The sequence below is a fragment of the Mustela putorius genome, unplaced genomic scaffold (genome assembly GCF_011764305.1).
Source record: "Mustela putorius furo isolate JIRA1106 unplaced genomic scaffold, ASM1176430v1.1 tig00003835_pilon_pilon_pilon, whole genome shotgun sequence".
In the NCBI taxonomy this organism is placed as follows: Eukaryota; Metazoa; Chordata; class Mammalia; order Carnivora; family Mustelidae; genus Mustela; species Mustela putorius.
The window spans coordinates 716,426-738,990 of record NW_025421988.1 but is presented as its reverse complement, the minus strand read 5'-3'; the positions used below and the strand labels follow the sequence as shown (position 1 = coordinate 738,990).

Genomic DNA, 22,565 nt, shown 5'->3' with positions numbered 1-22,565 from the left:
CAAGAAATTAAATGCATGATTATCACACAGTTATAAAATACTTGTGTCAAGAATTTTTATTCAAATTTAATAAGAGAAGCAGATATTAAAACTAGTTCACATGGTTATTTGGGATATAAGCAGAGTTGTGCAGCAGAAGTGCTCTGGGCCCATAATTTGGGATATAGAATTTTTGTTTTCTAATGAAAAATCACTAATTTGAATTGTTGTTAACAAGAATCTTGTGCATTACCATCAGTTTTCTACATTATAACCTCTTGCTCTAGAGTTTGTAAATATCTTTGTCAATAGCAAGCTAATAAACGGGGTGAGTCCAATGGATTGAGATAATCTCCAGAGTTTCTGCTACATAATGCCCAGGACTCCATTGAAAGGACACCTAAGAATTTATTTTGCCCCAAAATTTGATCATTTTTTTCACTGTCCTTACCTATTTTCAAACCTAGTCCTTTTGCTTCACCTTTCAGTCTGCGGACAACCCTGTATCTGACTGACTTGTTAATTCTGGCAATGTCTTGCAGATTAATTTGCTTTCCAGAGGTGGTTCCTCTAATTGATGTCTAAGAACCCTAATTAGTTAAGAAAACTTTTTTTAACATTTTCATTGCTATTTATTATTATTATTATTATTGCTAATATCTCTATTATAAATAATTCACAAGGGCATCTTTCTGACAAAAGACAAAGAGCTGGCTACTAGTAGAAAAAGTACATTTGACTCTGTCAGTGAAAGTGGTAAAGGGATTTGAGAAAATAAGGCAAAGCACTGGAATTATGTGTTAAAACTTTAAATATTACAGACACATTTACTTAATTTCTAATACTCTTGTTGCTTATAATTAAATAAGATGTTTTCCATGAACCATGCATTACAGCAAATATATTGTTTATACAGATTAAATTTTCATCAAAAGGGACGCCTGGGTGACTCAGTTGGTTAAGCAGCTGCCTTTGGCTCAGGTCATGATCACAGCGTCCTGGGATCGAGTCCCGCATCGGGCTCCTTGCTCAGCCGGGAGCCTGCTTCTCCCCTCTGCCTCTGCCTGCCATTCTGTCTGCCTGTGCTTGCTCTCTCTCTCGCCCACTTTCTCTGATAAATAAATAAAATCTTAAAATAAATAAATTAATTTTCATCAAAAAATTGTAAGTGTATTTTATTGTAGGATCATGATCAGCATTTTGCAGATGAGAAAAGTGAAATTTAGAAAAGTATGTCTCTTCTAATCCCTCATACAATATCTGGCCAGGATAGAAGGATATACTATCACAATTGAAGAAGATAATTGAGATTACTGAAAATGATAAACTTTACTGTATAGTGTCTTTTATAAGTTTGCCACAGATTCAGATTCTTTTAAAATGTATATCTATTTTGTGCAAAGAGAATGCACTGAGAAGTAAAAAGAAAGTGATATATCAGTGCTACCAACTAATGGCTATAATATCATCACCTTATTTATGAACAATGAAACAGTGTGCAATATTTAAATAAATTTAAATAAATTCCTATTTATTTTATACATGTATAAATTTAAATAAATTCCTATTTATTTATCATGAAAGAAATTCCTCTAACAAACAGTATGTTTTGAAGGTTGCTAGCAGGAAAGTGTTGTACTACATGGAAGTAATCAGAAAATAAGATCTAATATTCTGCTTTCAAGGGCGCCTTGGTGGCTCAGGGGGTTAAAATTCTGCTTTCAAGAAGCTATAAACAGTAAGTACTGAGCATTAGCTATTATATGCTATGGATGAATAACTGAAATCTACATTTGAAACTAATGGTACACTCTAGCTTAACTAATTGAATTTTAAAAAGTTAATTAAAAAAAACCCACTATTTTTAAAACAATATTCCCAACAGGCTCTTTTGCTTTAAAATACTCACTTTGTAATGAGAGTCATTACTTTTGTCTAGCCAATTCTTACATCACTGTTTATCCCTTCCCTGCTTTATCCCTTCCCAGTATCAATAAAGGCTCACTTGGGTTACCTAGAAGCCATGAGAAAGCTTGTAATAGATCTGGCTGGTTTTCACCAGCAATTTGACTACCATGTGCACAGGAAAGTCTATTGATAAAGGCTTTTATTGCAATAAATTGCAAATACATGGATGATTTTGAATTCTCTTTCTTGAGGTCTTGTTTCATGAGAATAAATTTAGGGTGGCTTATTGGAATGGATGTTATTAACATATTTTCATAGTTCTTAGTACATGGAATTGTAAAATAGATTTATGAATGTGGCATTACTGACTACTGTCCTCATTTTGAAAAAAATTACAGTGTACTTAGATAAAGAAGCAAAGCAGATTTGGGATTATGAGTGAAATAATTTTAAAAAGTCTTAGGGGTATGATCAGACTATTGGGTAATTCAGTAGAAAAATGTCAACTGATTGAGATTCTGTGTTCCCTGATTTCAGAGAGAAGTTAAGATAAATAAGTAACACGAGGAGACTAGGAAGCCAAACATAAGTGATAATTTTGTGCCGGGGTGTGTATACATCTGTTTATCTTCTTGTTTTACCACTAAGGTTGCTCCTAGAGGAGAGTTTAAATATGTGTTGGAGCTAATCTCTGTGGATGACACAAGAAACCACATCCTACACCTCTCCCTGAAACACCCCTTATGATTTCAATGTAATTTGGTTTTTGCATTTTTAGAAATAACAAAATACTTTGCAAACTCATCTACTTTATTACCACCACAAGTGAGTCAGCTGACTCCACATTTTAACACAGTGACAGTCACAGAGGAATGGAGGATGAGTAGAGTTATCAGTATATGTGCTTTTAAGAAGTATGACAGGGTAGCAGCTATTTCCAGGAACCAAAACGTGGGTCAGCAGCTGTGCAGGAAAAGTGATGGAATAAATGACTCGTTTCAGAGGAGTTCTATAATAGTTCTATAATGTATCTTCAGCACCCAATTATCCGCTTTGATCTAAAGATAAGGATTTACAGTTAAGGTCCCATTTATGATTTGACTGATAGGGTCTGAATCATGTTTACTATTGTTTTGACTATTACTTGAAACCTACAGTAGTACTTGGGATATGTGTTGTGTATTCTGTGAACATGTGCTATTTTTAGATTAGATAATTCCTGTCTCGAACCCCTGTTAATTTGTTTGTTTTTGTTTATTTGATAGTGGTTTCAGTAAATGGATATATCTGAAAAATGGCAAAGCCACTATTATAAGAAGTTATTATTATATATAGCATGGAATTGCACATTCCACCTTTGAATCCGACAGAGCTTCACCATATCCTTAACAATTTGGGAAAAACATGCTATTATTTTTCTTTATAAAATTTCTCCTGTCAGGCTGTGATGGTGGTCATCAGCAGTAACTCCTCTGAAGGCTTTGTCAAAAGAGTTGAAAAAACTGGAAAGGTGTGAATGAAGCTGTTTGCTGAATATAAAGAAAAGAGCATTGAAGTACACAATTCACACTCTTACTTCTCCTTCTATGCTTTCAGATGTTTGACATTTGATAATTGTGCTTCTAGAAGAGATGCCCTATATAATTCTTACTTTAAGGAGCAAGTTGCTTTTACAATTTTCTTTTATTATTCTACCATTCAAGTATTTCCATTTAAATTAAATTCAATACCATTAAAAAAAATCAAAAGTGCAGCCAGTATTCAATTCCTGGGCTAAATAATTTTAGAAAGCTTTGTGTTATTGAACCTATGGGGTTTTTCTGTACTTTTAACTCTTTCTTTCAGTGATTTTTCCCATTAATCACGTAAGTGACTGCAATATAACAGACATTGAGGATAAAGAAGGACTGAATAGAACAATCCTTGGCCTCATGAAGTTGAGAGTCTAGCAAGGGAGTCAAACAATTCCATCATTCAGAGACAATTTATTGAGTGCCTGGCCTAAGATGGGCACAACAAAACCCCAGCCCAGAGGAATCATTTTAATGGGAGAGATAGATAATAGGTAAGCCAACTTTAAAAAGAAAAAAATCGTACTGTTTTTTCTTTAATAGTGATGCATATTTGAACTAAATAATCACATTTTAGAAAGAGCAGTGATTGAGAAGACGTTTTGTAACTTAGTGGTCCGAAAGGGCCTCCCTGAAAAAGTCTGTGTTGAACAGATTTCTGAATAATATCAGCTAGGAAGCTGCGTAAAAATCTCAGGGATGGGTGATTTTTACAGTCAGAAAACTGTAAAGGCTCCAAAGTCACAATACAGCTGTAAGTTTCTCTAATAAAGTAGCTTCTGACAAAGAATGAGAAGAAATAACTAACCCAGGTTTGAAAGAAAAGGGACAGACTTTCTATGGAATTAATATTTAATTAAAGCTCTAAAGGACAAAAATACAATAGAGCAAAATTCTGGTGACGCTGATATACCTAATGAAAGTTCATAAACAAGGTGCGGGTAGCAAAGAGTGTGTGGGAATGTTGGTAAGAACAGTGGGGAAGAGTCATCCCTGAACATGTTCTTAAATGAAGCAATTCTTGTGTTGTTTTAAAGGGTCAATTGGAGTTTGCCTAAGTGATTAGAGAAGGATGCCTCAGCTTATGGAGGTTCAAAGCCATAAAGATGTGTTAAACTACTGCAGATATTTTCATGTATATTTGTTGTTGCTTCTAGTAATGGTGATCTAAAAACTCCTACTTAAGACAACTTAAAAATCCAGACAAAATAGCTTTTAAAGTTAAAAATATCAGAATGATTATAAAAATAAGTGAGGGATTACTGGGCCAAAATACGAAACACAATGAGAGTCTAGAGATATATGCCTGAAGCCATTTTAGCTATGAGAGCATTTGAAACTGCTAAAACACACTGAGCTGTGTTTTTAATAGACACTTGATACTAGAGAAACAAAATTCAAAATCCAGCAGCAATCAAATTTGAAAACTTTGGTACAACCAAATTTAAGTTGACATCCCCAAAGCACAAGGAGAAGCAGAAATAAGACTATAGCCTACCTTGCCTTCTGTGTAAACTGAGAAAGTCAATCACTGAATTTGGAATATGATTGTCTAGTAGAGTCTCAGATATAAGAGAAAATCCTGCCAAGGAGGACCATACCATTATTATAGCTCTTAATTATCCCTGCACAATAAGAGTTTCAAATATAATGCCTTGAACATAGCAAAATTAAACAAAGCACACAAAGAAAAACCAATAACAAGATTTGATAGACAAAATGGGATTAAACTCCGTGCCTCCTCCAATCTTCCACAACCTGGAGGAAGATGGCATCTGACTGCCCGTTATTTTGGGAGCTGTTTCTGCGAGTTCAGCGTAGGCGCCTGGTGGCTAGCATAAGTCTGCCCCAGGGACAGGTGGCCAAGGAGCTGCTGTCTCCTTGGGCCCAGAGGCTCAGGACATGCATGCTTTCTGCCCAGACTCCTTCCTAAGAGTGGAGCTCGCGTCTCTGCCCTAGTCGTCCCCTCATGTCTCCTTAGCAGCCAGGCTTCCATCTCACCGCACAGGGAGCGGGTGACTCTTGTCTTGCCACCGGCCTGCTGGTGTCTCTTGGACCTTGCTTTCCCGGGCTCCATGTTGGCGCCCTGGGTTCACCCTGCCAGGCCGAACTAAGCAACACAGTCACAACCCTGCAGCAGCGTGCGTGGCCTAAGATGGCACTCTATGCACACTACCATCTCCCGGTGTAGGCAACGCTTGGCCTTTGGCACTGGACCTCAGGCGGATTCGCGGACAAGGCCAGTGCCTTCCCCAAAGGAGAGGAGAGGCGACAGGTTCCCTGAACACCGCCCGTTCACTGGAATGGGGAGCTTTGGGGGATTGTCCCCACTCCTTCCCCCGCAAACCCCCTGCCACCGAAAACGCTGTCACATGTTGGAGGAAGATGGCATCTGACTGCCCGTTTCTCGAGGGAGCTGTTTCTGCGAGTTCCGGGTATGGCGCCTGGTAGCTAGCCCAAGTCTGCCCTATGGACAGGTGGTGAAGGAGATGCTGTCCCTTGGGGACCAGAGGCACAGGACAGGCCTGCCTTCTGACCACACTCCTTCCTCAGAGTGGAGCACGCGTCCCTGCCCTAATCGTCCACTCATGTCTCCTTAGGAACCAGGCTTTGTCTCTCCGCACAGAGGGCAGGTGACACTTGTCTTGCCACCGGTCTGCTCTTCCCGCCATGGCAGGCTACCCTGCTTCCCGTCCTTTTCCTGACCACAAGGCCAACGGCTCCTTCTCTTCTCTGGGAGCGGCGTGCTGCGCCTCCCCCAGACTTGCTCCTGGGGAGTGCAGTGACAGACGTGTGCAATCACGCTTCTCTCTCAGATCTCAAATACACAACATAACCCTACACCTAAAGGAGTTGGAGAAAGAACAACAAAGGAAGCCTAAACCCAGCAGGAGAAGAGGAATAATAAAGGTCAGAGCAGAAATCAATGAAATAGAAACAAACAAACAAAAACCACAAAACAACAACAACAACAACAACAAAATAGAACAAATCAAAGAAACTAGGAGCTGGTTCTTTGAAAGAATTAATAAGTTTGATAAACCCCTTTCCAGACTTATCAAAAAGAAAAGAGAAAGAACCCAAGTAAATAAAATCATGAATGAAAGAGGAGAGATCACAACCAACACCAAAGAAATACAATTATAAGAACATACTATGAGCAACTCTACGCCAACAAATTCAACAATCTGGAAGAAATGGATACATTCCTAGAGACATATAAACTACCACAACTGAACCAGGAAGAAATAGAAAACCTGAACAGAGCCATAACCAGAACGGAGATTGAAACAGTCATCAAAAATCTCCAAACAAACAAAAGCCCCGGGCCAGATGGCTTCCCAGGGGAATTCTACCAAACATTTAAAGAAGAATTAATTCCTATTCTCATGATACTGTTCCAAAAAAATAATGGAAGCAAAACTCCCAAACTCTTTTTTTTTTCTGAGGCCATCATCACCGTGATCCCAAAACCAGACAAGGATCCCATCAAAAAAGAGAACTACAGACCAATATCCTTGATGAACACAGATGCGAAAATTCTCACCAAAATACTAGCCAATAAGATTCAACAGTACATTAAAAGGATTATTCACCATGACCAACTGGGATTTATTCCAGGGCTGCAAGGTTGGTTCAACATCTGCAAATCAATCAATGTGATACAACACATCAATAAAAGAAAGAACAAGAACCATATGATACTCTCCATAGATGCTGAAAAAGCATTTGGGAAAGTGCAGTATCCCTTCCTGATTAAAACTCTTCAAAGTGGGGCACCTGGGTGGCTCAGTGGGTTAAGCCTCTACCTTCAGCTCAGGTCATGATCCCAGGGGCCTGGGATCGAGTCCTGCATTGGGCTTTCTGCTCAGCAGGGAGCCTGCTTCTCCTCATCTCTCCCTCTGTCTGTCTCTCTGCCTATTTGTGATCTCTCTCTATGTCAAATAAATTAATAAAATCTTTAAAAAAAAACTCTTCAAAGTGTAGCGATAGAGGGCACATATTATCAATATTATCAAAGCCATCTATGAAAAACCCACTGCAAATATCATTCTCAATGGAGAAAAACTGAATACTTTTCCGCTGAGGTCAGGAACACGGCAGGGATGTCTGTTATCACCACTGCTATTCAGCATTGTACTAGAAGTCCTAGCCTCAGCAATCAGACAACAAAAAGAAATTAAAGGCATCCAAATTTTGCCAAATTGGCAGAAGAGAAGTCAAACTATCCCTGCTTGCAGATGATATGATACTGTATTGGAAAACTTAAAGGACTCCACTCCAAATCTGCTATAACTTGTATAGAAATTCTGTAAAGTGTCAGGATATAAATCAATGAACAGAAATTGGTTGCATTTTTTTATACAAAGACTGAAGAAATAGAAACTAAGGAGTGAATCCCGTAGTAAAAAACGTGTCCCTTTCCTTAAGGCTCTTTCCACAGGCGCCACCGCGCTTCTCTCTCAGACAGAGGGGATGCCCAGGCATAGAGGATTTCACTCCATGCGGTTTTATTACACCGTGCTGAGGAGACCAGCTCAGGCAAACAGGAGCATCCCTCAGACCGGACTCTGATTTCCCAAAGAATGCTGTGCTTTCCCAGAGGGGATGCCAGGGCAAAGAGGCTTTCGCTCTATGCGGGTTTCTCCCATCGTGCTACGAATACTAGGCTAAGGCAAGCTGCAACAGCAGCCCTCAGAACCGACTCAGATCTCCAGCGACTGCTATGCTTTCTCAGAGGTTTTCAGCTTGGCACGAACCTCACTTCACTGTTGCTTCCTCAGAAAGGCTTTGGGTGTTCACTCTGCGCGCCAGGGAAGAAGAGCCGCGGGAGAGCTGGTGCCTCTTGGGACTTGCTTTCCTGGGCTCTGAGTATGCGCCCGGGATTCACCTTGCTATTCGGAACTAAGCAGACACAGTCACAACCCTGCAGCAGCGTGCTTGCCCTATGCCTATTACCATGTCCTGGGGTAGTTTAGGCTTTGATTTTTGCTCCGGCTCTCAGGCAGACTCGGGTTCTAGGCCAGTGCCTTCACCACAGGAGAGAGGAGGCGACAGGATCCCTGCACACGGCCCGTGCACAGATTAGGGAGCTTAGGGAACTATGCCCACTCCTTCGCCTTAAACCCTGTGCCTCCTCCAAGCTTCCACATCCTGGAGGAAGATGGCATCTGACTGCCCGTTATTTTGGAGCTGTTTCTGCGAGTTCAGCGTAGGCGCCTGGTGGCTAGCGCATGTCTGCCCCAGGAACAGGTGGCCAAGGAGCTTGCTCAGGACAGGCAAGCTGTCTGCCCAGACTCCTTCCTAAGAGTGGAGCACGCGCCTCTGCCCTTGTCGTCCCCTCATGTCTCCTTAGCAGCCAGGCTTCCATCTCACCACACAGGGAGCGGGTGACCCTTGTCTAGGCACCGGCTTGCTGTTCCTGCCGCGGCAGGTTATCCTGCTTCACGAGTGTTTCCCGACCCCAAGGCCAAGGGCTGCTTCTCCTCTCCAGGGGCGGTGTGCTGCGCCTTCCCCACACTTGGCTTCACTCTCAGGCAGAGGGGTTGCTGGCAAGAAGAGTATTTTGCTCCATGCGTGTATCCTCCACCGAGCTGTGGAGACTAGCTCAGGCAAGCAGCAGCAGCATTTCCAAACCCAACTCTGATTTCCCAAGGAACGCTGTGCTTTCCCAGGGGAGATGCCCAGGCAAAGGGGCTTTCGCTCGATGAGGGTTTCTCCGACACGCGAGACTGGGCTCAGTCAAGCAGCAGCAGCCCGCAGAACATTTCTCAGCGAATGCCTGTGCGTGCTTCCTAGTGACTTTGGCTTGGAGTTGGAGCGAACAGCACTTCGCTGCTGCTTCCACCGCAAGGCTTCAGTCGCGTCAGGGAAGAAGAGCTGCGGGAGAGCTGGTGCCTCTGGGGCCGCCTTGCTTTCCCGCGGGCTCCATGATCGCGTCCTGGGTTCACACTGCAATGCCGAACTAAGCAGACACACAGCCACAACCCGGCAGTAGCGTGCGTAGCCTATAATGGCGGTGACTCTATGCACTCTACTAACACTCCTCCTAGTGTAGGCATCGCTTGGCCTTTTACACTGGCGCTCAGGCGGATACTTGGACTAGGCCATTGCTTTCCCCACAGGAAAGGAGAGGTGACAGGTTCCCTGCACACGGCCCGTGCACAGATTAGGGAGCTTAGGGGGACTATGCCCACTCGTTCCCCTTAAACCCCATGCCTCCTCCAAGCTTCCACATCCTGGAGGAAGATGGCATCTGACTGCCCGTTATTTTGGAGCTGTTTTCTGCGAGTTCAGCGTAGGCGCCTGGTGGCTAGCGCATGTCTGCCCCAGGAACAGGTGGCCAAGGAGCTTGCTCAGGACAGGCAAGCTGTCTGCCCAGACTCCTTCCTAAGAGTGGAGCACGCGCCTCTGCCCTTGTCGTCCCCTCATGTCTCCTTAGCAGCCAGGCTTCCATCTCACCACACAGGGAGCGGGTGACCCTTGTCTAGGCACCGGCTTGCTGTTCCTGCCGCGGCAGGTTATCCTGCTTCACGAGTGTTTCCCGACCCCAAGGCCAAGGGCTCCGGCTCTCTCCTCTCCAGGGGCGGTGTGCTGCGCCTTTCCCCCACACTTGGCTTCACTCTCAGGCAGAGGGGATGCTGGGCAAGAAGAGTAATTTTGCTCCATGCGTGTATCCTCCACCGAGCTGTGGAGACTAGCTCAGGCAAGCAGCAGCAGCATTTCCAAACCCAACTCTGATTTCCCAAGGAACGCTGTGCTTTCCCAGGGGAGATGCCCAGGCAAAGGGGCTTTCGCTCGATGAGGGTTTCTCCGACCGCGAGACTGGGCTCAGTCAAGCAGCAGCAGCCCGCAGAACATTTCTCAGCGAATGCTGTGCTTTCCTAGTGACTTTGGCTTGGAGCGAACAGCACTTCGCTGCTGCTTCCACCGCAAGGCTTCAGTCGCGTCAGGGAAGAAGAGCTGCGGGAGAGCTGGTGCCTCTGGGGCCTTGCTTTCCCGGGCTCCATGATCGCGTCCTGGGTTCACTCTGCCAGGCCGAACTAAGCAGACACAGCCACAACCCGGCAGTAGCGTGCATAGCCTAGGATGGAACTCTATGCACTCTACCATCTCCTAGTGTAGGCATCGCTTGGCCTTTTACACTGGCGCTCAGGCGGATACTTGGACTAGGCCATTGCTTTCCCCACAGGAAAGGAGAGGTGACAGGTTCCCTGCACACGGCCCGTGCACAGATTAGGGAGCTTTGGGGGACTATGCCCACTCGTTCCCCTTAAACCCCATGCCTCCTCCAAGCTTCCACTTCCTGGAGGAAGATGGCATCTGACTGCCCGTTATTTTGGAGCTGTTTCTGCGAGTTCAGCGTAGGCGCCTGGTGGCTAGCGCATGTCTGCCCAAGGAACAGGTGGCCAAGGAGCTTGCTCAGGACAGGCAAGCTGTCTGCCCAGACTCCTTCCTAAGAGTGGAGGACGCGCCTCTGCCCTAGTCGTCCCCTCATGTCTCCTTAGCAGCCAGGCTTCCATCTCACCGCACAGGGAGCGGGTGACCCTTGTCTTGCCACCGGCCTGCTGTTCGTGCCGCGGCAGGCTATCCTGCTTCCCGAGTGTTTCCCGACCCCAAGGCCAAGGGCTGCTTCTCCTCTCCGGGGGCTGTGTGCTGCGCCTTCCCCACACTTGGCTTCACTCTCAGGCAGAGGGGATGCTGGCAAGAAGAGAATTTCGCTCCATGCGGGTATCTTCCACCGAGCTGTGGAGACTACCTCAGGCAAATAGCAGCAGCATCCCCAAACCCAACTCTGAGTTCCCAAGGAACGCTGTGCTTTCCCAGGGGAGATGCCCAGGCAAAGAGGCTTTCGCTCGATGAGGGTTTCTCCCACCGCGAACTGGGCTCAGGCAAGCAGCAGCAGCCGCAGAACATTTCTCAGCGAATGTTGTGCTTTCCTAGTGACTTTGGCTTGGAGCGAACAGCACTTCGCTGCTGCTTCCTCCGCAAGGCTTCAGTCGCGTCAGGGAAGAAGAGCTGCGGGAGAGCTGGTGCCTCTGGGGCCTTGCTTTCCCGGGCTCCATGATCGCGTCCTGGGTTCACACTGCAAGGCCGTACTAAGCAGAAACAGCCACAACACTACAGTTGCGTGCGTAGCCTATAATGGCACTCTATGCACTCTACAATCTCCCAGTGTAGTCATCGCTTGGCATTTTACTCTGGCGCTCAGGCGGATACTTGGACTAGGCCATTGCTTTCCCCCCAGGAAAGGAGAGATGGCAGGATCACTGCACACCGACCGAGCTCTGAATAGGGAGCTTGGGGGGACAGTGCCCACTCCTCCCCCTTAAATCCCGTGCCTCCTCCAAGCTTCCACATCCTGGAAGAAGACTGCATCTGACTCCCCGTGATTTCAGGGAGCTGTTTCCGCGAGGTCAGCGTAGGCGCCTGGTGGCTAGCGCATGTCTGCACCAGGGACAGGTGGCAAAGGAGCTGCTGTCTCCGTGGGCCCAGAGGTTCAGGACAGGCATGCTTTCTGCCCAGACTCCTTCCTAAGAGTGGAGCACGCGGCCTGCCGTACTCATCCCCTCCTGTCTCCTTAGCAGCCAGGCCCCTGTCTCTCTGCACTGGGAGCGGGTGATACTTGTATTGCCGGCTCTCCTGCTTCGCAACCCTTTCCAGACCAGAAGGCCAACGGCTCCTGCTCTTCTCCCCGGGCAGCGTGCTGCACCTTCGACTGACATGCTCCTGGGGACCGTAGTGAAAAACGTGTCCCTTTCCTTAAGGCTCTTTCCACAGGCGCCACCCCGCTTCTCTCTCAGACAGAGGGGATGCCCAGGCATAGAGGATTTCACTCCATGCGGTTTTATTACACCGTGCTGAGGAGACCAGCTCAGGCAAACAGGAGCATCCCTCAGACCGGACTCTGATTTCCCAAAGAATGCTGTGCTTTCCCAGAGGGGATGCCAGGGCAAAGAGGCTTTCGCTGTATGCGGGTTTCTCCCATCGTGCTGCGAATACTAGGCTAAGGCAAGCTGCAACAGCAACCCTCAGAACCGACTCAGATTTCCCAGCGACTGCTATGCTTTCTCAGAGGTTTTCAGCTTGGCACGAACCGTACTTCACTGCTCCTTCCTCAGAAAGGCTTTGGGTGTTCACTCTGCGCGGCAGGGAAGAAGAGACGCGGGACAGCTGGTGCCTCTTGGGACTTGCTTTCCTGGGCTCTGAATTTGCGCCCGGGATTCACCTTGCTATTCGGAACTAAGCAGAAACAGTCACAACCCTGCAGCAGCGTGCTTGGCCTATGCCTATTACCATGACCTGGGGTAGGTTAGGCTTTGCTTTTTGCTCCGGCTCTCAGGCAGACTCGGGGTCTAGGCCAGTGCCTTCACCACAGGAGAGAGGAGGCGACAGGATCCCTGCACACGGCCCGTGCACAGATTAGGGAGCTTAGGGAACTATGCCCACTCCTTCGCCTTAAACCCTGTGCCTCCTCCAAGCTTCCACATCCTGCAGGAAGATGGCATCTGACTGCCCGTTATTTTGGAGCTGTTTCTGCGAGTTCAGCGTAGGCGCCTGGTGGCTAGCGCATGTCTGCCCCAGGAACAGGTGGCCAAGGAGCTTGCTCAGGACAGGCAAGCTGTCTGCCCAGACTCCTTCCTAAGAGTGGAGCACGCGCCTCTGCCCTAGTCGTCCCCTCATGTCTCCTTAGCAGCCAGGCTTCCATCTCACCGCACAGGGAGCGGGTGACCCTTGTCTAGCCACCGGCCTGCTGTTCGTGCCGCGGCAGGCTATCCTGCTTCCCGAGTGTTTCCCGACCCCAAGGCCAAGGGCTGCTTCACCTCTCCGGGGGCGGTTTGCTGCACCTTCCCCACACTTGGCTTCACTCTCAGGCAGAGGGGTTGCTGGCAAGAAGAGTATTTTGCTCCATGCGTGTGTATCTTCCACCGAGCTGTGGAGACTAGCTCAGGCAAGCAGCAGCAGCATTCCCAAACCCAACTCTGATTTCCCAAGGAACGCTGTGCTTTCCCAGGGGAGATGCCCAGGCAAAGGGGCTTTCGCTCGATGAGGGTTTCTCCGACCGCGAGACTGGGCTCAGTCAAGCAGCAGGAGCCCGCAGATCTTTTCTCAGCGAATGCTGTGCTTTCGCAGAGGCTTTGGCTTGGAGCGAACAGCACTTCGCTGCTGCTTCCACCGCAAGGCTTCAGTCGCGTCAGGTAAGAAGAGCTGCGGGAGAGCTGGTGCCTCTGGGGCCTTGCTTTCCCGGGCTCCATGATCGCGTCCTGGGTTCACACTGCAAGGCCGTACTAAGCAGACACAGCCACAACCCTACAGTCGCGTGTGTAGCCTAGAATGGCACTCTATGCACTCTACAATCTCCCAGTGTAGGCATCGCTTGGCCTTTTACTCTGGCGCTCAGGCGGATACTTGGACTAGGCCATTGCTTTCCCCACAGGAAAGGAGAGATGGCAGGATCACTGCACACCGACCGAGCTCTGAATAGGGAGCTGGGGGGGACAGTGCCCACTCCTCCCCCTTAAATCCCGTGCCTCCTCCAAGCTTCCACATCCTGGAAGAAGACGGCATCTGACTCCCCGTTATTTAAGGGAGCTGTTTCCGCGAGGTCAGCGTAGGCGCCTGGTGGCTAGCGCATGTCTGCCCCAGGGACAGGTGGCCAAGGAGCTGCTGTCTCCTTGGGCCCAGAGGTTCAGGACAGGCATGCTTTCTGCCCAGACTCCTTCCAAAGAGTGGAGCACGCGGCCTGCCGTACTCATCCCCTCCTGTCTCCTTAGCAGCCAGGCCCCTGTCTCTCTGCACTGGGAGCGGGTGATACTTGTATTGCCGGCTCTCCTGCTTCGCAACCCTTTCCAGACCAGAAAGCCAACGGCTCCTGCTCTTCTCCCCGGGCAGCGTGCTGCACCTTCGACTGACATGCTCCTGGGGACCGTAGTGAAAAACGTGTCCCTTTCCTTAAGGCACTTTCCACAGGCGCGACCGCGCTTCTCTCTCAGACAGAGGGGATGCCCAGGCATAGAGGATTTCACTCCATGCGGTTTTATTACACCGTGCTGAGGAGACCAGCTCAGGCAAACAGGAGCATCCCTCAGACCGGACTCTGATTTCCCAAAGAATGCTGTGCTTTCCCAGAGGGAATGCCGGGGCAAAGAGGCTTTAGCTCTATGCGGGTTTCTCCCATCGTTCTGCGAATACTAGGCTAAGGCAAACTGCAACAGCAGCCTTCAGAACTGACTCAGATTTCCCAGCGACTGCTATGCTTTCTCAGAGGCTTTCAGCTTGGCACGAACCGCACTTCGCTGCTTCCTCAGAAAGGCTTTGGGTGTTTACTCTGCACGGCAGGGAAGAAGAGCCGCGGGAGAGCTGGTGCCTCTTGCGACTTGCTTTCCCTAGGCTACGAGTTTACACCCGGGATTCACCTTGCTATTCAGAACTAAGCAGACACAGTTACAACTCTGCAGCAGCGTGCTTGGCCTAGCATGGCACTTTATGCCTATTACCATGACCTGGGGTAGGTTAGGCTTTGCTTTTTGCTCCGGCTCTCAGGCAGACTCAGGGTCTAGGCCAGTGCCTTCAACACAGGAGAGAGGATGCGACAGGATCCCTGCACACGGCCCGCTCACAGATTAGGGAGCTTTGGGGATTTATGCCCACTCGTTCCCCTTAAACCCCATGCCTCCTCCAAGCTTCCACATCCTGGAGGAAGATGGCATCTGACTGCCCGTTATTTTGGAGCTGTTTCTGCGAGTTCAGCGTAGGCGCCGGGTGCCTAGCACATGTCTGCCCCAGGGACAGGTGGCCAAGAGCTGCTTTCTCCTTGGGCCCAAAGGCTCAGGACAGGCATGTTTCTGCCCAGACTCCTTCCTAAGAGTGGAGCACGCGCCTCTGCCCTAGTCATCCTCTCATGTCTCCTTAGCAGCCAGGCTTCCATCTCGCCGCTCAGGGAGCGGGTGACTCTTGTCTTGCCACCGGCCTGCTGTTCGTGCCGTGGCAGGCTATCCTGCTTCCCGAGTGTTTCCCGACGCCAAGGCCAAGGGCTGCTTCTCCTCTCCGGGGGCGGTGTGCTGCGCCTTCCCCACACTTGGCTTCACTCTCAGGCAGAGGCGATGCTGGGAAGAAGAGTATTTCGCTCCGTGCGGGTATCTTCCACCGAGCTGTGGAGACTAGCTCAGGCAAGCAGCAGCAGCATCCCCAAACCCATTCTGATTTCCCAAGGAACGCTGTGCTTTCCCAGGGCAGATGCCCAGGCAAAGAGGCTTTCGCTTGATGACGGTTTCTCCCACCGTGAGACTGGGCTCAGGCAAGCAGCAGCAGCTCGCAGAACATTTCTCAGCGAATGCTGTGCTTTCACAGAGGCTTTGGCTTGGAGCGAACAGCACTTCGCTGCTGCTTCCTCCGCAAGGCTTCAGTCGCGTCAGGGAAGAAGAGCCGCGGGAGAGCTGGTGCCTCTGGGGCCTTGCTTTCCCGGGCTCCATGATCGCGTCCTGGTTTCACCCTGCCAGGCCGAACTAAGCAGACACAGCCACAACCCTACAGTCGCTTGAGTAGCCTAGAATGGCACTCTATGCACTCTACCATCTCCCAGTGTAGTCATCGCTTGGCCTTTTACTCTGGCGCTCAGGCGGATACTTGGACTAGGCCATTGCTTTCCCCACAGGAAAGGAGAGATGACAGGATCCCTGCAAACCGACCGAGCACAAAATAGGGAGCTTTGGGGGACTGTGCCCACTCCTTTCCCTTAAACCCCGTGCCTCCTGCAAGCTTCCACATCCTGGAAGATAAGGGCATCTGACTCCCCGTTATTTCAGGGAGCTGTTTCCGCGAGGTCAGCGTAGGCGCCTGGTGGCTAGCGCATGTCTGCACCAGGGACAGATGGCCAAGGAGCTGCTGTCTCCTTGGGCCCAGAGGTTCAGGACAGGCATGCTTTCTGCCCAGACTCCTTCCTAAGAGTGGAGCACGCGGCCTGCCATACTCATCCCCTCCTGTCTCCTTAGCAGCCAGGCCCCTGTCTCTCTGCACTGGGAGCGGGTGATACTTGTATTGCCGGCTCTCCTGCTTCGCAACCCTTTCCAGACCAGAAGGCCAACGGCTCCTGCTCTTCTCCCCGGGCAGCGTGCTGCACCTTCCACTGACATGCTCCTGGGGACCGCAGTGAAAATCATTTCCCTTTCCTTAAGGCTCTTTCCACAGGCGACACCGCGCTTCTCTCCCAGGCCGAGGGTATGCCCAGGCATACAGGATTTCGCTCCATGCGGGTTTATTACACCTTGCTGAGGAGACCAGCTCATGCAAACAGGAGCATCCCTCAGACCGGACTCTGATTTCCCAAAGAATTCTGTGCTTTCCCAGAGGGGGAAAGAGGCTTTCTCTCTATGCTGGTTTCTTGCATCGTGCTGCGAATACTAGGCTTAAGCAAGCAACAAAAGCAGCCCACAGGACCGACTCTGATTTCCCAGCGACTGCTATGTTTCGCATATGTTTTCAGCTTGGCGGGAAGCGCACTTCTCTGCTGCTTCCTCAGCAAGGCTTTGGGTGTTCGCTCTGTCGCATCAGGGAAGGAGAGTCGTGGGAGACCTAGTGTCTCTTGGACCTTGCTTTCCTGGCCTCCATGTTGGCGCCCTGGGTTCACCCTGCCAGGCCGACCTAAGCAGACACAGTCACAACCCTGCAGCAGCGTGCGTGGCCTAAGATGGCACTCTATGCACACTACCATCTCCCGGTGTAGGCAATGCTTGGCCTTTGGCACTGGACCTCAGGCGGATTCGCGGACAAGGCCAGTGCCTTCCCCACAGGAGAGGAGAGGCGACAGGTTCCCTGAACACCGCCCGTTCACTGGAATGGGGAGCTTTGTGGGATTGTACCCACTCCTTCCCCCGCAAACCACCTGCCACCTAAAACGCTGTCACATTTTGGAGGAAGATGGCATCTGACTGCCCGTTAATCGAGGGAGCTGTTTCTGCGAGTTCCGGGTATGGCGCCTGGTAGCTAGCCCAAGTCTGCCCTATGGTGAAGGAGATGCTGTCCCCTGGGGACCAGAGGCACAGGACAGGCCTTCCTTCTGCCCACTCTCCTTCCTCAGTGTGGAGCACGCATCCCTGCCCTAATCGTCCCCTCATGTCTCCTTAGGAACCAGGCTTTGTCACTCCGCACAGAGGGCGGGTGACACTTGTCTTGCCACCGGCCTGCTCTTCTTGCCATGGCAGGCTACCCTGCTTCCCGTCCTTTTCCCGACCACAAGGCCAACGGCTCCTTCTCTTCTCTGGGGACGGTGTGCTGCGCCTTCCCCAGACTTTCTCCTGGGGAGTGCAGTTACAGACGTGTGCAATCACGCTTCTCTCTCAGATCTCAAATACACAACATAACCCTACACCTAAAGGAGTTGGAGAAAGAACAACAAAGGAAGCCTAAACCCAGCAGGAGAAGAGGAATAATAAAGATCAGAGCAGAAATCAATGAAATAGAAACAAACAAACAAAAACCACAAAACAACAACAACAACAACAACAAAAAAACAATAGAACAAATCAACGAAACTAGGAGCTGGATCTTTGAAAGAATTAATAAGATTGATAAACCCCTTTCCAGACTTATCAAAAAGAAAAGAGAAAGAACCCAAATAAATAAAATCATGAATGAAAGAGGAGAGATCACAACCAACACCAAAGAAATACAAACAATTATAAGAACATACTATGAGCAACTCTACGCCAACAAATTCAACAATCTGGAAGAAATGGATACATTCCTAGAGACATATAAACTACCACAACTGAACCAGGAAGAAATAGAAAACCTGAACAGACCCATAACCAGAACGGAGATTGAAACAGTCATCAAAAATCTCCAAACAAACAAAAGCCCCGGGCCAGATGGCTTCCCAGGGGAATTCTACCAGACATTTAAAGAAGAATTAATTCCTATTCTCATGATACTGTTCCAAAAAAATAGAAATGGAAGGAAAACTCCCAAACTCTTTTTTTTTTCTGAGGCCATCATCACCTTGATCCCAAAACCAGACAAGGATGCCATCAAAAAAGAGAACTACAGACCAATATCCTTGATGAACACAGATGCGAAAATTCTCACCAAAATACTAGCCAATAAGATTCAACAGTACATTAAAAGGATTATTCACCACGACCAACTGGGATTTATTCCAGGGCTACAAGGTTGGTTCAACATCTGCAAATCAATCAATGTGATACAACACATCAATAAAAGAAAGAACAAGAACCATATGATACTCTTCATAGATGCTGAAAAAGCATTTGGGAAAGTGCAGTATCCCTTCCTGCTTAAAACTCTTCAAAGTGGGGCGCCTTGGTGGCTCAGTGGGTTAAGCCTCTACCTTCAGCTCAGGTCATGATCCCAGGGGCCTGGGATCGAGTCCTGCATTGGGCTTTCTGCTCAGCAGGGAGCCTGCTTCTCCTCATCTCTCTCTCTGTCTGTCTCTCTGCCTATTTGTGATCTCTCTCTCTGTCAAATAAATAAATAAAATCTTTAAAAAAAACTCTTCAAAGTGTAGTGATAGAGGGCACATATTATCAATATTATCAAAGCCATCTATGAAAAACCCACTGCAAATATCATTCTCAATGGAGAAAAACTGAATACTTTTCCGCTGAGGTCAGGAACACGGCAGGGATGTCCGTTATCACCACTGCTATTCAGCATTGTACTAGAAGTCCTAGCCTCAGCAATCAGACAACAAAAAGAAATTAAAGGCATCCAAATTTTGCCAAATTGGCAGAAGAGAAGTCAAACTATCCCTGTTTGCAGATGATATGATACTGTATGTGGAAAACTTAAAGGACTCCACTCCAAATCTGCTATAACTTGTATAGAAATTCTGTAAAGTGTCAGGATATAAATCAATTAACAGAAATTGGTTGTATTTTTTTTATACCAAGACTGAAGAAATAGAAACTAAGGAGTGAATCCCATTTACAATTGCACCCCAAACCCTAAGATACCTAGGAATAAACCTAACAAAGAATCTATACTCAGAAAACTCTAAAGTACTCATGACAGAAATTGAAGAAGACACAAAGAAATGGAAAAATGTTCCATGCTCCTGTATTGGAAGAACAAATATTGTGAAAATGTCTATGCTACCTAAAGCAATCTACACATTTAATGCAATCCCTATCAAAATCCCATCCATTTTTTTAAAAGATGTGGGACAAATCATCCTAAAATATATATGGAACCAGAAAATACCTCGAATAGCCAGAGGAATATTGAAAAAGAAAGCCAAAGTTGTTGGCATCACAATTCCAGACTTCAAGCTCTATTACAAAGTTGTCATCATCAAGATAGTAGGGAACTGTCCCCAAAACAGACATAGATCAATGGAACAGAATAGAGAGCCCAGAAATACACCCTCAACTCTATGGTCAACTAATCTTCAACAAAGCAGTTAAGGAATGTCCTATGGAAAAAAGACAGCCTCTTCAACAAATGGTGTTGGGGAAATTGAACAGCCACATGCAGAAAAATGAAATTGGGCCGTTTCCTTACACCACACATGAAAATAGACTGGAAATGGATGAAGAAGCATAATGTGAGAAAGGAATCCATCAAAATCCTTGAGGAGAGAACAGGTAGCAACCTCTTTGACCTCAGCAGCAGCAACTTCTTCCTAGGAACATCGCCAAAGGCAAGGGAAGCAAGGGCAAGAATGAACTACTGGGATTTCATCAGATCAAAAAGCTTTTGCACAGCAAAGGAAACAGTTAACAAAGCCAAAAGATGACTGTCAGAAGTTACCTGGGAGAAGATATTTGCAAATGACATACCAGATAAAGGGCCAGTATCTATCCAAAATCTATAAAGAGCTTATCAAACTCAACACCCTAAGAACAAATAATCGAATGAAAAAATGGGCAGAGGACATGAACAGACATTTCTGCAAAGAATACATCCAAATGGCCAACAGACACATGAAAAAATGCTCCACATCACTCGGCATCAGGGAAATACAAATCAAAACCAGAATGAGATACCACCTCACACCTTTCAGAATGGCTAAAATGAACAAGTCAGTCATGACAGATGCTGGCGAGGATGTGGAGAAAGGGCAACTCTCCTACACTGTATGTGGGAATGCAAGCTGGTGCAACCACTCTGGAAAACAGCGTGGAGGTGCCTCAAAAAGCTGAAAATAGAACTAACCTATGACCCAGTGATTGTAGTACTGGATAAATACCCTAAAGATACAAATGTGGCATTCTGAAGTGGCACATGCACCCAAATGTTTATAGCAGCAATGTCCACAATAGTTAAACTATGGAAAGAACCTAAATGTCCTTCAACAGATCAATCAATAAATAAGATATGGTATATATGTAAAATGGGATACTGTGCAGCCATCAAAATAAATGAAATCCTGCTATATGTGATGACATAGATGGAACTAGAGGGTATTATGCTTGGCGAAATGAATCAATCTGAGAAAGACAACTATCATATGATCTCCCTGATATGATGAAGTGGAGATGCAACATAGGCGCTTTCGGGCGTACGAAAAGAAAAATAAAAGAAGATGGGATTGGGAGGGAGACAAACCATAAAAGACTGAATCTCACAAAACAGACTGAGGGTTGCTGGGGGGAGGTGTGTTGGGAGCGGATGGTGGGGGTATGGACATTGGGGAGGGCAGGTGCTATGGTGAGTGATGGTGAGTGCTGTGACATGTGTAAACCTGGTGATTCACAGACCTGTACCCCTAGGGATAAAAACACATTATATGTTTATAAAAAATTTTAAAAAATAATTTAAAAAATCCATTAAAGAAAAAACACATATTGCAAGCCCAGAGCTAATCTCATATTCAATCAAAAAAGTTTGAAAGTTTCCCCCTTAAAGATCAGAAAAAAGACAAGTGTGTCCACGTTCACTACTCTCATTTGACATAGTACTGGATGTCCTAGCCAGAGAAACAAGGAACACAAAGAAATAAGACTTCAAAAAAAAAAAAAAGGAAGAAGTAAAATTTTCCTTTTTTGGATAACATGAACTTACATGTAAAAAAATCCTAAAAACTTCACAAAAATTTTTGAATAAACAAATTTAATAAAGCTGCCAAATACAAGATCAATATATAAAAGACAGGAGTTTTGTTTTGTTTTCGTTTTTTTTTTAAATAGTTTTTCATGTCATCCTTGCTCAGTGTTCATGCTAATCTTCTCTGCATCATTCCAATTTTAGTATATGTGCTGCCAAAGTAAGCACAAGACAGGAGCATTTTAACACTCTAATGATGAACTATCTGAAAAAATAAAGAGAACCATCTAATTCACAATAGCAACAAAAATAATAAAATACTTAGGAAAAGATTTAACTAAGAAGATGAAAGATCAGTACCCCATAAACTATGACATTGATAAAGAATTTGAAGGAGACATAAATGGAAAGATAGCTCATATTTATGAATGGTAAGAATTAACATTGTTAAAATGTCCATACTACCGAAAACCATCTGTAAATTCAATTCCTATCAAAAGTCCAATGTTAGGGGCGCCTGGGTGGCTCAGTGGGTTAAGCCGCTGCCTTCGGCTCAGGTCATGATCTCAGGGTCCTGGGATCGAGCCCTGCATCAGGCTCTCAGCTCAGCAGGAAGCTGCTAACTCTTCTCTCTCTGCCTGCCTCTCTGCCTGCTTGTCATCTCTCTCTGTCAAATAAATAAATAAAAAATATTTTTAAAAAGTCCAATATTTTTTTTTACAGAAGTAAGTAAAGAATCCTAAAATTTATATGAGACCATAAAAGACAACAAATAATTAAAGCAGTTCTGAGAAAGAATGAAGAAGCGAAATTACACTTCTTGATTTGAAACTATACTACAAAGCCCTCATGCTCAATACAATAAAGTATACTGGCATAAAAACAGACCAATAAACAAGTTAAACAGAATTGAGAGTCCAGAAATAAATCCTTTGATACAGTCACCTAATATTTTAGAGGGGCCAACATATATAATGGGTAAAGATAGTCTGTTCAATAAATGATATTTAAAACCGAATAGTCACACAAACCAGCATGAAACTGGAACCTCATATCACTCATAAATCTTAACTTGAAATAGATTAAAGACTTAAATGTGATGCA

General features: G+C 46.6%; 1 non-coding gene across 1 annotated transcript; it reads right to left on the bottom strand.

Annotated features, from left to right (window-relative positions):
* Positions 1–21,581: 21,581 nt before the first annotated feature.
* Positions 21,582–21,689, bottom strand: LOC123394688. The gene has a single exon (XR_006609417.1). It is a non-coding gene; the product is annotated as a U6 spliceosomal RNA (small nuclear RNA).
* Positions 21,690–22,565: the final 876 nt, after the last annotated feature.